The 14,215-nt window shown below is 40.3% G+C and overlaps 1 protein-coding gene and 1 long non-coding RNA gene across 2 annotated transcripts in view; one reads left to right on the top strand and one right to left on the bottom strand.

Moving 5' to 3' along the window:
* LOC115369458 (bone morphogenetic protein 1-like) overlaps positions 1-14,215 on the bottom strand; it is a 99,114-nt gene that overhangs the window by 14,632 nt on the left and 70,267 nt on the right. The gene's annotated exons all lie outside the window — the stretch shown is intronic.
* On the top strand, positions 6,896-8,270 carry LOC115369459 (uncharacterized). Its single transcript, XR_003929165.1, has 3 exons — positions 6,896-7,058; positions 7,730-7,870; positions 8,261-8,270. It is a non-coding gene; the product is annotated as an uncharacterized LOC115369459 (long non-coding RNA).

The following is a 14,215-nucleotide window of genomic DNA, read 5'->3' as shown; positions in this document are numbered from 1 at the left end:
GTCTCACAAAGACACGGCGGTTGGAACCAAAGATCTCAAATTTGGACTCATCAGACCAAAGCACAGATTTCCACTGGTCTAATGTCCATTCCTTGTGTTTCTTGGCCCAAACAAATCTCTTCTGCTTGTTGCCTCTCCTTAGCAGTGGTTTCCTAGCAGCTATTTGACCATGAAGGCCTGATTCGTGCAGTCTCCTATTAACAGTTGTTCTAGAGATGGGTCTGCTGCTAGAACTCTGTGTGGCATTTATCTGGTCTCTGATCTGAGCTGCTGTTAACTTGCCATTTCTGAGGCTGGTGACTCGGATGAACTTGTCCTCAGAAGCAGAGGTGACTCTTGGTCTTCCTTTCCTGGGTCGGTCCTCATGTGTGCCAGTTTCGTTGTAGCGCTTGATGGTTTTTGCGACTCCACTTGGGGACACATTTAAAGTTTTTGCAATTTTCCGGACTGACTGACCTTCATTTCTTAAAGTAATGATGGCCACTGGTTTTTCTTTAGTTAGCTGATTGGTTCTTGCCATAATATGAATTTTAACAGCTGTCCAATAGGGCTGTCGGCTGTGTAGTAACCTGACTTCTGCACAACACAACTGATGGTCTCAACCCCATTGATAAAGCAAGAAATTCCACTAATTAACCCTGATAAGGCACACCTGTGAAGTGAAAACCATTTCAGGTGACTACCTCTTGAAGCTCATGGAGAGAATGCCAAGAGTGTGCAAAGCAGTAATCAGAGCAAAGGGTGGCTATTTTGAAGAAACTAGAATATAAAACATGTTTTCAGTTATTTCACCTTTTTTTGTTAAGTACATAACTCCACATGTGTTCATTCATCGTTTTGATTCCTTCAGTGAGAATCTACAATGTAAATAGTCATGAAAATAAAGAAAACGCATTGAATGAGAAGGTGTGTCCAAACTTTTGGCCTGTACTGTATATGTGTATGTGTGTGCGTGTATGTGTGTATGCATATATATATATATATATATATATATATATATATATATATATATATATTTTTTTTTTTTTTTTTTTTTTTTTGTATTTACTATTATTATTTTATTTATTTATTTATTTTTTGTTGTTGATTGTTTGTTTTTCCCTTATTATTTACTTTGTATTTGTATCACTACGATGGGTTGTCCATTTGTCGTCCACGTGATCACGTTTTACGCTGACGCAATGTCATTGTTCTGACTTGGCTCCGCTTGGCTCTTGGCCAATGGAAAAGCAAACCGGTTCTTTGTTGGAACCAGTTAAGCACTGGCTCTAGCACCAGCACTGAACTAGCACCAGGTTCTTTTTGGTGGAAAAGGGGCATGTGCTGTCCCCTTTCCTTTTCACCCTATACACAACAGACTTTCAGTATAACTCTGAATCATGCCACCTGCATTTTCTGATGACTCGGCTGTTGTTGGGTGTATAAGTGGGGGAAGGGAAAGGGGGTACAGAGCAGTGGTGGATAACTTTGTGGAGTGGGCTGGATGCAATCACCTGAGGCTGAATGTCAAAAAGACCAGAGAGATGGTGATCGACTTCAGGAAGGAGAGGACGGCTTCACAGCCACTGTACATTCTGAGAAAGGATGTGGAGGAGGTGGAGGACTACAAGTACCTGGGCGTCAACATCAACAACAGACTGGACTGAAAATCCAACACTGAAGAAGTCTACAAGAAGGGGATGAGCAGACTCTACTTCCTGAGGAAGCTGAGATCCTTCAGCGTGTGCAAGATGTTGGAGATGTTCTACCAGTCTGTTGTGGCTAGCGTACTCTTCTTCGCCGTGGTTTGTTGGGGGTGCAGCATCGGAGCCAGTGACACCAACTGACTTAATAAACTGATCAGGAAGGCTGGCTCCGTGATTGGCTGCAAACAGGACACTTTGGAGGCTGTGGTGGAGAGGAGGACACTGAACAAACTGTTAACCATCATGGATTATCCTGATCATCCTCTCCACCACACATTGGACAGACAGCGGAGCTCCCTCTCCAACAGACTGTTACAGGTCTGCTGTCGAAGGGACAGATACAGGAAATCATTCCTGCCACAAGCCATCTCACTATACAACAACTCACATCTGTCTGATGTATAGTTCTGTTTTAACGCTCCATTACTTAGCACCTTAACTGTTTATTTATTATTTATACTACTTCTTATACTGCCACTTCTACCTCTTATACTGCCACATTTTTTTTGCACAGTTGTATGATAGTCTTTATTGTATATATTTGCATTTATTCTATTTAATCTACCTGCCTTATATTGTACAGTGTGTTTTTGATACTGCTGTAATATAATTTTCCAGTTTGGGATCAATAAAGTAAATCTATCTATCTGTCTATCTAATTTGACTCTATCTACATGTCAACTTCCTTCTATTTGGAAAAGTGCCAGAGTAACTCCACTTCATAAAGGAGGTGATCCTTTAGATGTTAATAACTATAGACCAATTTCTTATGAAATTTACAAATGATTTATTTTCTTCTTTAGATGATTGTAAATTAATAGGTTCAATTTTTATTGATTTATCAAAGGCTTTTGATTTAGTTACTTATTATCTTCTTTTGGATAAACTTTATGAGATTGGAGTTTCTCGACAGGCATTACTTTGGTTTAGTTCTTACCTTCATAATCGTCGTCAGTGTGTTTCTTTTAATAATGTTCAGTCAGATTTTTTAGTTGTCGAAAAAGGCGTACCTCAAGGTTCTATTTTAGGTCCTTTACTTTTTACAATTTTTATTAATGATATTTCCACAATATGTACTAACTGTTCTATACAATTATATGCTGATGACATAGTTATATATACTCTTCATTCTGATATTTCTTTAATTGAGAGATCTTTGAAGTTTGAATTTAATTTGGTTCTAAGGTGGCTTCTGAATAATCTTATTTTAAACAAGCAGAAGTCTTGCAGCATGTTGTTTGGGACTAGATACCATCTTAATCATTCTCCTAATCTGGCTATTTTTTTCTCTGATGGGTTTCTAATTAAAGTAGTCGACACATTTAAATATTTAGGCCTTTGGCTACTAGAGGTAAAGTAAATAGTAGTCTTAGAATATTGTACAGATCAATTAGTTGCTTCTCTTTTCAAATGAGAAAAAGAATTGCTCAACAGCTTTTGTTTCCTATTTTTGATTATGGTGATATTGTATACCAGAACATCTTTGAAACTCATCTCCAATCACTAAATGTTGCCTACAATAGTATTTGCAGGTTTGTCCTTAGATGTCCTTATCATACACATCATTGTATTATGTATGATTCCCTTAATTTTAAGTTTAAAGGACCATCAGATTGGAATAAGTTACCTATATCAATCAGCTCAAACATCATAATAAATGCTTTGAAGACCTCTCTGCTTGATCATCGCCATTCTACTTGTTCCTGTTTTTGACTGTTCTTGATTATTTTGGTTTGGTTTTGATTATTTTGATTATTATGGTTTTCTTGACTACAGTGCTTTAGACTATTATATTTGTTTGTTTATTTTTATGTTCTGTTCATTTAATTATTTTTTATATGACAGGAGTAACAGAGACAGTGTGGTCAGGGAGGTTGGGAGAGTCTTGTGTGCATAGGCGGAAATCCTGGGGAGGTCAGGGGGGACAAGACCCCTCCATCCATAAAGTAATTTTGAATAATACAGTAATATTCAATAAAAGTACAATGCAAGCGGTGCTAATTATAAATGTAAAACAGTGTGTTTTTAAGTGTTAAAAATTTATGACCCACCCATGCTTCAAAGTGGTTTGGTCCGCATCCTTTTCCAACCGGCAGAGCGGCAGCTCGGTAAATTTCAGTCAGTCTGTCAGCCTGAGAGGCAGCAGCCTAATAATGACTAGCAAGAAAACCTCAAGTGAAAGCGAGTAAGTCATTTATCACACCACGTGTCCACCAAGCACAAGGTTGTAATATGAAAAGCGATATTTTCCCCCTGCTTAGTCCAAAACCTGCCCCTTTCAGCTAACTGTTTAAGCTAATAGCTAATGATTGTTTACAAGCTCAAGCAAGTGCATGACAGTGAGGGAGAGAGGACAGACCAGAGGAGGAGCAAATACGGAGTTTTTTATTCTTTCAGAAAGTTTGTCAGGATATTAATGTCAGAAATAGTTCATATTTTACTGATATTTTGAGTTTCTCTCTCTCTCTCTCTCTCTCTCTCTATAAATATATATATATATATATATATATATAAAATTTAAAGTAGGCTATTTGTACTTTGACTTTGATGTTGTATAGGCCCACAGTTACACTTAATAATTCCAATGTATAAGGGCTGTGCATTTTATGTTGCATTATTTTGTGGCATAGTTTCATTTCATTTTCTTATTTTATCTAAAAGGGACAGTGTACAGCTCAAACATATACCGTATTTTCCGGACTATAAGGCGCACTTAAAAGCCTTTAACCCTCTTATACCTGCAATTCAACCAAATCCGCCTTGATTTATTTTGCTTTTTATGGTTGTAGAATTGTCAGAATTGTGCAATGAGTGAGAGCTTTTGCTCATTTTTACAATAAAAAATCATCTTTCAATACCTGGCAGTTATTCAATATTTACTGTGTGTTTTGACTGTATAATAACAGGTGAAAGGGGAAAAAGAGCAAAAACGGATCTGGAATTTTCAACTTTATAACAACATAGGAACTCTGAAATGACATGAACAAAAAATTGGAAATGTACAATTTGAACTTTGACCTATCTTGCATATGTACAAAAAGTTTTGTCAGTCCTGGGCTTTCAGAAGTCCCTTTTTCAGCCTGCTATCACAAATATTGTCCAGGCGTATTTTATGAAAGTCCTTGAAAAGTTCCTCTCTAATGAAAGAAAGAAAGAAAGAAAGAAAGAAGAAATAAGAAATAATTTTAATGAAAACTGGACCCAAGCCAAATCTATTCAATACCATCTATTCATACTCTCATTAAATGCCAAAAGCTTGTTTGCCGTCTAATGAGAGAACTGTGCAAGGGGAGGGAATATCTTGGGAAAAGTAAAGTACATGAATTAGTCTATGTGTAATACCAGCTGCCTGATGTGTTTTAATGAAACCTGTTTGGTTATGATGTATAGGTTTGGTCATATGTGATTCCAGTCTAATGGCTAGCACAAGCATACAGTACATTCAGAAAGTATTCAGACCCCCTTCACTTTTTTCACTTTGTTATGTTGCAGCCTGATGCTACAATTGTTTAAATTAATTTTTTCTCTCATTAATCTACACTCAGTACCCTACATGGACAAATTGAAAACAGAATTTTAGAAATTTTTGCTAATTTGTTAAAAAAGAAAAACTGAAATTCACACTGACATAAGCATTCAGACTCTTTGCAACAACACTTAAAATTTAGCTCAGATGCCTTTCTCTTGATTGTCTTTCAAGGATTGTCTCCTTGATTAGAGCCCACCTGTGGTAAATTAAATTGATTGGACATGATCTGGAAAGGCACACACCTCTCAATAGAAGGCCTCACCACTGACAATGCATATCAGAGCAAAAACCAGTCCATGAGGTCAAAGGAACTGCCTGCAGAACTCAGAGACAGGACTGTTGCAAGGCCCAGATCTGGGGAAGGCTACAAAAATTTTCTGCTGCACTGAAGGTTCCCAAGAGCACAGTGGCCTCCATAATTCTCAAATGGAACAAGTTTGGCACAATCAGGACTCTTCCAAGAGCTGGTCGCCTGGCCAAACTGAGAAATCATGGTAGAAGGGCCTTAGTAAAAAAGGATACCAAGAACCCGATGGTTACTCTGGCTGAGCTCCAGAGTTCCTGTGCGAGATGGGACAAAGTTCCAGAGGGACAACCATCACTGTGGCCCTCCACCAATCTGGGCTTTATGGCAAAGTGGCTAGATGGAAGCCTCTCCTCAGTGCAAAACACATGAAAGCCCACTTGGAGTTTGGAAAAAAAAAAAAAAAGCACGTGAAGGACTCTCAGACTGTGAGAAACAAGATCTGGTCTGGTGAGAAAACAAGATTGAACTGTTTGGCCTCAATTCCAAACGTTATGTCTGGAGACAACCAGGCACCACTCATCACCTGCCCAATATCATCCCAGTGAAGCATGGTGGTGGCAGCAACATGCTGTAGGGGCTGTTTTTCAGCAGCAGGGACTTGGAGACTGGTCAGGGTTGAGGGAAAGCTGAATGGAGCAAAGTACAAAAATATCCTCAATGAAAACCTGTTCTACAGCGCTCAGGACCTCAGACTGAGCCAAAGGTTCACCAACATGACAATGACCCTAAGCTCACAGCCAAGACGACACAGGAGTGGCTTAGGGACAACTCTGTGAATGTCTGAGAGTGGCCCAGCCAAAGCCCTGACTCAAACTCTATTGAACATCTCTGGAGAGACCTGAAAATGGCTGTCCACCGACAGTCCTCATCTAACCTGACTGAGCTTGAGAGGATTTGCAAAGAATGGCAGAAAATCCCCCAATCAATGCGTGCAAAGCTTGTTGCGTCATATCCAAAAAGACTTGAGGCTGTAATTGTTGCCAAAGGTGCTTCAACTAAGTACTGAGTATAGGGTGTGAATACGTATGCCAATGTGATATTTCAGTTTTTTCTTTAATAAATTTACAAAAAATTCTACAATTCTGTTTTCACATTGTCATTATGGGGTACTGAGTGTAGATTGAGAAAAAAAATGAATTTAAAGGTCCCATATTATGCTTTTTTTTTTAACAAGTTCACATAGGTCTCAGAGGTCCCACAACAGTAAATTTGAAGTTTGTTGCCTAAAAATCCAGTTTGTTCCTGGATTTTAGCCAGCCTCTACCCCCCTCAAGTGAGCTCATCTGAGAATTAAGCTGTTTCTGTGCCTGTAGCTTTAAATGCTAATGAGCTGGTCTGTCCACGCCTGGTTCACGCCCCTCTCTGGAAGGGGCTGTGGCTTGCGCTCCGGTACCATGCGCTAATGTTTACAGAAAGTAGGTATGGCTCGTAGAAGCGGTGTGGTTCAGCCATACCAATATGATCCAGAATCTGACCCAGAAGGAGAGGCTCCTGAAGAAATTCAAACTCTGCGGCTGCAGCAGGACGTTTCTGAATGGTTAGTCACAAATATTATGTGTCTTTATATTTTACCTTTTACTTTGTCCGTGTGTGTTGTTACACTGTTACTTAAATGTAGTTAGGTAACGTTAGCTCCTGCTAACGATTACGTCTCCACTGTCTCGTCAGAGTTCTTTTGGTGAATGCGTGATATTGTGAAAAGTGGAATAACGTTATAGTTATCTATATTCTTACAGTCTGCGGAAAAAGTTTTGTCAGAGGACTGTTACTAGCCTCAACATATGCTCAGTTAGACTGCTTCAAGCATATAATGTCAAGACTGGTAACATGTAATCGATGCTGACACAGTAGGCCTAAGGTTTTGTGATGTTTTGAGCAGAGATGTTTATCATAACAGCGCCCTGTCATTTATTTTTTCACAATATAATGTACTTACCTCGCTATAATTCAGCATAAATATGTTTGTCTGTATCAATAAGGTTTTAGTCAGTTTAGTCAAAATTCGAGGCAGTGTTCTTTTGTGTAAATGACACTGTTCTCCAGCTCCACATTAATCACATGACACAAATGACCTGTTTTATGCACTTGAAAGGGTTAGGCCAAGCTTACTTCTTATCCACCTCTGCTTGTCCACCTACATTTTGGTGAAATGTTCACTTTTTTCCTTGGATAGGTGCTCCTGTGGAAACTGTGCTACCATACCCGCAGAAGCTGAGAATATCTGCTGTTTGGAGATACCACAGGTAGTATCGCCACACCCAAAGAGAAAACTGGAACGGGGATGGCCAATACTGCATCTGTGTATGGTGCTGGGTCCACAAACACTTTACGGTTGAGAGGAATACACCAGTATGCTATGCTTTGCAAAATGTTATAGTTTGTATCTAAATCAAAGATGTTATGTAGCCTTGCTTTGCTTCAGTGGGCATAATCTCACAACTGTAATAACATGTGACAAATGTGAGTTAAATAAATTGATTTAGCTGTTTTTTTTATTTGTATAGTTTTTCTATAAACAGGTGGTGTGTAAATTATTTATGTATTCACAGGAGTCATTTCTGTAGACACTTTCAAGCATTTATTGACATCAAATAATTTACATATAAGTAATACCAGTGATAATCATACCACAGGGCCAGCCTAGTAGGCAATGCACATAAGAAGAAGAGAAAAAAAAAGTGTGACACACACCATAAAAAAATATTTGCAAGACTAAATATCCTGTCAAATTGTTTGGAGTTGTTACAGGTATCCAGCATATCACAGCTTCGTGAGCTGGTGCTGGGGCTTCCTGGGGCGCAGAATCCGGGTCGTCATTCCAGCTTGTGTGGTCCTTCGCATCTGCACGGATGGTGAAGGCCACTGCGTGGGATTTAAACTGTCCCTTGATTGAACCGGGACATATAGCTGGCAATGACCTCCTCCTCATCAGGCTGCTCAAACTGTGCAGATAGGTCCTCTGGAACGGGGATGGCCAATACTGCATCTGTGTATGGTGCTGGGTCCACAAAGACAACATACCCTGTTTTATAAAATACATGCACAAACACTTTGTTTACCTTTTTTTCCACAATGACTGAAAGTGTTCCTCTAAATGCCTCCTGACATTTGACACTTTATCTAATTTATTGTTTTTATAAGGTTTATAAGGCTGTTTTTTTGTGTTTTAGTTTTTACTGTTATTTTATGTTGAAATTCTTATAACATGTAAGAGCAATACCTAAGACAACAAGCCCAAAACATATGTTTTGGGTGAAAAATAAAAAAAGAATTTAACACTTACGGAATGTCGGCTCTGTCTTTAGTGGTTTAGCTCTGCATTCTCCCTTCATGGCCTTTGGAAAGTGGACCATGAAGAGGGGTACATCTTCAAGTGTAGTCTGGCATGTAACATCTCTTGATGCAGGAAACTGTATGGATGCACTTTATGTGCTGGCCTGTATAGAGGAAACAGGGTCACACCAACAGCTTCTCAAATATGTAGTTACAACAGCTACAAGCAGTGCAAAAATTATGACAACAAATTATAAAAAGCAATGTGTTACACAGACTATTTCACTTTCAGTGTAAATTGTATTGTAACATAGCCAAAGCTTGTAAATCCAATAAATGTTACATGTGCAAAATGTGTATTCAATCCCCTTTCACATATTCCCTACTGTAACTCCGCGCTTATCTATACGTGAGACATTAAGACAACAATGTAAAATTATATACTGAGTGGGGGAAGGGAGCGGTGGTAGCGAAAAGCCATTGAATCCGAGAAATAAAACTTTATTTATGACAAGCCCAAACACGTACCCTTATTTCTGCAAAGCCTTTTTGTCTGAATGCAGCCTTATCAGCTTGATTTTGCAGACACAAACACCTCTCAGGTTAGCCTCAACTGTAGCGGCTAACATCAGATTACTGACATTTACGTTAGCAGCTTGGTACTAACCAAAGTTACACGATCATACCAAGCAGAAGAACTGCGTACAACCAGGGCCATTAGTTTTTCGGAAAAGTACCATGGGAGATATCTATCAAGCACTAACATTACAACGGCTGAGGGACGTTGTAAAATCACTGTAACCCACGGCTTCAAGGGGTTTATTGCTTAAGCAACACACACTTTAGTGACGACTGCGGTCGTAGCGTCCATAACAACAACAGCTGAGAGTATGTTAGCTACCCTGTGATACAACATTAGCTACACAGAAAGCACCATGAAAAGTGGCCACATGCATCCAAATTACAAATAACGATGTGTGTATAAAGCTAGCTAGCTTACATATATGTTCACACAGCTTCTCTTCAACGTCCCCTGGTATTATTTTCTGTTGCGTATTAACCTAACTAGTATAAGGAAACTGTTACCAACAGTAACTTACGTTAGCTGCCATGCTAAAACCACATCCAACAGGCTATCACGCTAGATAGGCTTATACAGTAAAGCAACATAAAGTGGTAAAACTTACAGCTCGCACGTTTGTAGTTGGGTCACGGACAGTTGGTACCGATCCATGCTTTATCTTCAGAATCTTAGCGAATCCTGCTTTGTACTGGCCCTCGTTGAGAAAGCAGTCCGCAGTGAAATGGTGAGCACATACAACATTTTAGGAATTGTTGTGGGTACAGATCATAAAGTTTCATCTGTATCAGACACGAAACAGGTTTCTTCTTACCTTACATGTTTCGGCGGTAAGCTTCCGCCTTCATCAGAGGTTCATCTGATGAAGGCGGAAGCTTACCGCCTGTTTCGTGTCTGATACAGATGAAACTTTATGATCTATATAAAGTGTAGACACTATGAATCTTCACGGACTATTGTTGTGGGTACATTTCCATCGAAAATAAAATTAATCCACTGGGTCTTCAAAACCTCTGACGAAGGAGGTAGAAATAAACTTTTGTGCTCGCTTGTGCAGCCAACAACAGACCAGCTGCCGTGCTTTGCTCGTATCTTTGACATGATTGTTTTACCGGACCGGCGTTTGCAAGGGGAGTTTCTGAGGGCAGGGCAAACATTTCTCTGGTGCGGTGGCACCAACCTTAGGAGGAGGAGCTTAAATTTCAAAACGGCCTGCTTGAGCACACATTTTCTGAAAGGTGGAGCAAGCAAGAGAGAGAGACGATAAACTTTTTTCATTTCGGGGGGGTTTGTAAACAGGCTAGGGGACGCATATTATTGTTAGAAAACCACTCAGAAGTGAATTTTCATAATATGGAACCTTTAAATGATTGTAGCATCAGACTGCAACATAGCAAAAGATATGAAAAATATATTAAGTATATATGAAATGATATGAGACAGAGACTTTGATGCTGAGATTTGGGAGCCTGAATGCTGATCCTGTATATTTGAGCAATGTAAATTAGGATCTAGGATAATATTCATACCCCTTCCCATGATCAAGGCATAGTCCTGCAATTCTATAAGTAGTCCAGATAGGTAATAGAAAAAATCTTGGGTAATCTTGAAGATTACTCAAGTTTTCTAAGTTTCTAAGTTAGATAAAATTCTATGTGCTCGGCACTTTTTTGTGCTCTATGTTGGTTTCTGTCTGCTATATGTGCTGCATGTGCTCGGCACTTTTTTGTGCTCTATGTTGCTTTCTGTCTGCTCTATGTGCTGCATGTGCTTGGCACTTTTTTTGTGCTCTCTGTTGCTTTATGTGATTATGTCTGCATACAGGTGCTGTGTCGTACAACCAATTTCAGTATTACTGACAATAAAGTTGTATCGTATCGTATCGTATGTGAAAATCTTAAACAGGAAAACTGAAATAATTAAATTCCAAGTATAGTTATCTCCAAATATTAATAACGGTCTGGATCATCATGACATAATTGAGCAAGTCAAACAAATAAATTTGGCATGATCAGACACTGAAAAACTACACCATGATTGGGAGACAGCCACCACCCAAAAGCAACTTTAACCTAGAAACAGAAAACATGGTGACCACATAGGGATGCTCCACAGCTTTCCCAAAATAAGGCAACGGTGAATAATGAAAAGAATATAACCATACAATCAGTGATTTTACCCTTCTTAGCAGTCCTAACAGTTTCTAACTAGGACAATATGTCCATCTGTTCTGTCGTGTCTGACTGGGGGTTTCATCTGGGCCACTGATGAAAGTTGTTGCCAAGGTGCATTCAGACACCAGCCTCCGAATAGTCTTGGGAATTAAGGAAGTTCTCTGCCTCAGTATGAGATTCAAAGATGACTTAGATGACTTCAAAGTGACTTATGGAGCCACGGATCAGTTTCAACTTGGCCAGATAAAGGATAAAAGTTTGGAATCCATGTTTCTTCATGTTGCTCATGGCAAATGAGAAGCACTGGTGCCAGCCAACGGTAATGGAGCTGTAGTCTGCAGTGAAATGGACATCCTTACTGCCAAGTTTAAGTGGGTCACGTCGTGCTGCTTTTAGGATTCTGTCCCGGTCGGTGAGACAGAGGAGCTTGCAGATGAGAGTGAACGGGCCATTAGAGCTAGCGTTGCTTACGATGTGCCCTCATGACTTCAATCAGTTGCTCGCCCAGGCTGGGAAACCATTTCGGGAGGTTGGGGGAGATATAATGGACAGCGTCGGTGCCTTCAGCTCCCTCCGGAATCTCCAGAATATGTAGTGTCTCACCGGCTTCAGTCTTCTAGGTCGGCTAGCTTCACTTTGACATTCTGCAGGTTGGCTTTGATTTGTGTTGTGCTTTTTTCAGATAGCACCATCCTTTTGCTCAGGTCCTTGCAGTCAGTGCAGAGTTTTTGCACATCCTTGATACAGCCAGCAAGGTCAGTTTTGATTTCATCTAGCTTCCCATTCAGGCAAGAGAACTTAAAAGAACTGAAAATCCGTTCTTTTTCCATGGCGGCAGATATCATGTCTGTTAGCTTGTTGCTCATGGCTCCGGGCTCGTTAAGGCATCGTCACTGTTTTGGTGGATGTCTGGCAGATCTGTCTTGTATATCTGTTATGCAGCATTTTGGATACAAATTTGCTGGCAAACTGTTGCAGGCTCAGAATGGCTAGATAACACAGTTCTTTGGTACTTTTTAACAGACAAAATGGGGAAAGGGCAGGAGCGAAGGTGTCCCATAACCATCTTCTCTGCAGGTAACGTGACTTCTCAGCCAGTTACTGCAACTATTACAACTTGGCCTTAAGGTGCACTATCCCAGCTGCAGGAAAATACTGACTGCTGTTTCGAAAATACCGACTGGGCCACAAGCCCATTCATATGTTTTCCAAGCAGAAAGCAAGGATGACAAGTGAGGACCAAAAGCTACTTAAAATCTGCCTTTTAACATCGCCTTCAGATCAGATGAGCACACTACAGTGCTGCCAGAGCCAAACTGAAGAGATACATTTAGGAAGCAAAGGAGGCCTAGAAGAGGAACATCTGAGGATCACCTAAAGGCCCATTCATACCCAACGTAAAAGACGGAAACGGAGACAGACGGAGCATTTCGTCCATTCTGTCCGATCATTTCTTCTGTAATTTTGCACTAAGCGGGAGAGCTTGCGATTACAGACGAAACGGAGCAATACCACGAGAAATCGTGGGGGCAGTATTGAGTTTATAGTCCCGATTATCACCAGAGTCACGAAGAAGATCTGCAAAGGCATTTAAAAATGGAGCGTGGGTGGCGAGGCTCCATCGGGGCGTGCATTGAAGCCGCCTGGGCGTGCTCTTGTAACAGCCCAAACTTTAGGGAAAGCTGCCATCAATGTGTGAATGTGTGTGTGACCTATTTATTACTATATGATTTTTATATGGTTTTATGTTTCTTGTCATTTTATGTTTCAAGGATACAAGGATACAAGGAAGTTTATTGGTCATTATACAACAGGTTGTATAATGAAATTAAAATGTGGTTCCCTCTTGATTGATTAATTGATTGTATAAAAAATAAAATTATTAAACATGGAGGAGTGCAGATGGTGCATTAAGTAATCTCACAGCCTGAGGGAAGAAGCTGCTCTGTAGTCTGGTGGTACGACAGCGGATACTTCTGTATCTTGTGCCTGACGGCAGCAGGGTGAACAAGCTGTGGCTGGGGTGGGTGTTGTCTTTTAGGATCCTTTTGGCTCTGCGCAGGCACTCCCCGATATTACTGATGCCAGTGTGTGAAATAAGGGGGAGCTAGGGTGAGCACAGCTCCCCTAGTGGTGACATGACCTCCCCTGGAAACATGGTTTGTGAAATTTTGGGGGAGCTCTAAAATATTGATATGATAGCCAGATAAATGCTATTTTGGGCATGGTTTTTCTGAAAGGTGTAAAATAAGTGAAATAAAATTATTTTTGGAGTTGATTATTCATGAAAAAAAGATTGTTCACCGACGTAGCTTAGCTTGTCATTACCGCGCTAGAGCCACTTTGAGCGTGGGGGCGCTGTCTGCAGGCACCCACTAGGCTCCCCACTCACAAGCTCGTTTAGTTGACTACATGCGTTAGAAGACTGTCACCTGCGCGCCATTGTTGCTGACATGTCTAAAAGAAGAATACAACTCACCTTGGGCGATTGCTTTAAAAAGAAGTCTAAACAAGCTGATAGAGAGGAAAATCCGTCTGTAGCTGGTGGTGGTAGCACATCGGACGTTAGCATTAGTGCTAATGCTAACTTGACAGCTAATGTTAACGTTACTGTGGGGGCTGAAGAGACACAACAACAAGACAAGGCAAGAGAAGAGGCTAATAACG

The sequence above is a fragment of the Myripristis murdjan genome, chromosome 12 (assembly GCF_902150065.1).
Source record: "Myripristis murdjan chromosome 12, fMyrMur1.1, whole genome shotgun sequence".
Lineage (NCBI taxonomy): Eukaryota > Metazoa > Chordata > Actinopteri > Holocentriformes > Holocentridae > Myripristis > Myripristis murdjan.
This window is presented reverse-complemented; position numbering and strand designations above follow the sequence as displayed.